Genomic DNA, 2,727 nt, shown 5'->3' on the forward strand with positions numbered 1-2,727 from the left:
TTAAATTCTATAAGGTGAAATATAATTTGAAGCAAATGAAGGTCTCTGGTTGTCTACCAGGAGACCCTCTTCATGATAGTAGCAAACATGCTCTGCAGCCTGAAAGTACAAACACTAGATCTCAGCTGGGGAGTAAACACCCTCCCTTTCTTCCAACATTTCTGGGGAGATTTGGAAAGAGTATTTGGCTGGTGAACTTTTAAATTTTTTTGTTTGACTTTTGAAAAATGTACAAAAAATGAAATGTGGCAGGCAGAGCCAAATTCTTCAGTCTCTTTTTCTCTCTCTCACACACACAACCCCCACTCACTACATCTCAGGAGCTGCATGAACATGTGTTTCCCAATAGACTGAAAGATCCATTCATGGATTCTAAGCACATGTATCATAGGGTCATAAATTAAAGATGGGAGAAACCCATTAGGTCATCTAGTCCATCCCCAGAGTACAAGATTGTTCAGTCTTTTTTTAAATGTTCTAATCAACAAAGCCTCCTTTGCAGACTCTTTCAAAACCTCACAGATTTTACTGTCAGGAAGCTTTTCCTAATACTTAGTCTACTCCTCTTTCTTAATTTCATCCAAATATTCCCAGTCAGATTATCTGGTATCAGGCTAATTCCTCCCTTATTTGATATTTATACCCTTCAATGACTCACAGCCAGATGTCTCTTCTTTAGCTAGCAGTTACTATGTCTGTTCCTACACAGAGGGGAATCATTGTAATAAGAGAGACCTGTAAGACAGCAATGGACAAAGAGAGGCTTTGGAGAGCAAATCAAATATGAGCTTGCAATGCAATATGCAGCAAACCCAGACCAATACAAAGCCGGCATGCATGAGGAATTGTTTCCTGGAACAGGGAGATAGGGAGTGGTACTCTTAATCCAGAAACTATTATAATGTGATGAGTACTTAGGGCTTGTCTTTACTACTGTGCCACATCAGTGCAGCTGTGCCTGGTGAAGATGCGCTATGTCGACAGGAGAGCACTCCCCCATCGACGTAATTACTCCACCTCAATGAGAGGTGGAAGCTATGTCGGTGGGAGAGTGTCTCCTACTGACATAGCACGGTGTAGACACTGCTTGAAGTTGATGTAACCCAAGTCGCCCAGAGGTGTGGTTTTTTTCACACTTTGGAGTGCCGTAAGTTACATCAACTTAAGCAGTAGTGTAGACCTGCCCTTAGTCCCTCTGTCTGGAGTGACAGCACCTGAAATAACATTTTCAGTTTCAGAAAAACCTTGCCAAAGTGGAGGAGTTTAGAGAAAAACAATAAACATGAGTGGGGCGAGGGGTGAAGGGATTTATTTATGAGGAAGGATTAAATACATTTTGATGGTCACTTCTGACCTAATGGGTATTTGGATATTAACTTTTAACTTAGCTCTTCACACACAGATTATTTTGTTGAGACGTGATGAGAAAAAATAAAAGCTACCTCTATGCTGCACTGCAGTCAGGGGCAGCTCCAGGCCCCAGCACGCCAAGCGCGTGCTTGGGGCGGCATGCCGCGGGGGGCGCTCTGCCGGTCGCCGGGAGGGCGGCAGGCGGCTCTGGCGGACCTCCCGCAGGCATCCCTGCGGAGGGTCCACTGGTCCCGCGGCTTCGGTGGAGCATCCGCAGGTACGCCTGCTTGGGGTGGCGAAATGGCTAGAGCCGCCCCTGACTGCAGTGCAGACTATGGGGGTGTGAATTGCAGAGCACCCTAAATTGTTCTGCTCCAACTGCTCCATGTGGAGGTTGAACTGAAAGGTCACTAGTCCTGTTTGAAAGAGGACCTAGGTACCTTTCATTTTGCACAAGCAGCAGCTACATGGGGCAGTTAGAGCACAGCAAGCTAGTAGTCAAGCCCTTAGAATAAAATATGCCTAGCTTGGCTAAGCAACAGCAAAGTGGGGAGGGGATGAGATCAGTTCAATATTGTGTAGTAAATATCCAGGAGAAAGAGGAAACATCTGATATAATGAACAGTGGCTAAGGAAAGGTAATGGGAAGAAATTAAGAAAGGGAAAACCTAGCCTGAACACAGGGACCTCTTCCTGCCAGGGAGAACTATTGGGGGTGGAATGCTCTCTCAAGTGAAGTAGCGGAATCCCCATTGCTTGGCACCGTTAAACTTACATTGATCAAAAGCTTCAGTACAACAACAAGCAATTCTGCAATGGCAGCGAGATGACTTAATAGGTTTTCACCATATCTAGATTTTATAATTCATCAGTAACATCTCAATTTCTTGGATCTGTCTACAGAGAGGTAAAAATCAGGTAGATGTGGTTAAGAAATTCAGTGAAATCATAGTCCTTTCTGCCATGTAATCATGATGTTGGGCAACCTTATACCCGCAACATTGGTTTAGGCTTACATCCCTGATGTAGGTAACATGGCTGCCTTAATATGATTTGGACTGGTCTGCACCAATGAAAAATAATCCATGTTATAGCACGGAGCACAACCATGTTGTTGTAACTGGGTTACACTGTCATGTAGATAGTCCTTTAATTATCAAAGTGAGGCACCTGGCAAATGGGAACTTTGATTGATGTCTGCCCTAAAATACAAATTAAGCAATGCCTTGATATTTGGCTGAAGCTGAAGTATAACCACCAAGAGCATATAAAATGGTATGACAGTCACAGATACAGCTAACTAAAATTAATCCGATAAAGCAGTTCTACTCAATACTTCACTGTGAAACCAAAAATGCAGATTGTCATGATTGTTAA

This window comes from Mauremys mutica, chromosome 2, assembly GCF_020497125.1.
Source record: "Mauremys mutica isolate MM-2020 ecotype Southern chromosome 2, ASM2049712v1, whole genome shotgun sequence".
Lineage (NCBI taxonomy): Eukaryota > Metazoa > Chordata > Testudines > Geoemydidae > Mauremys > Mauremys mutica.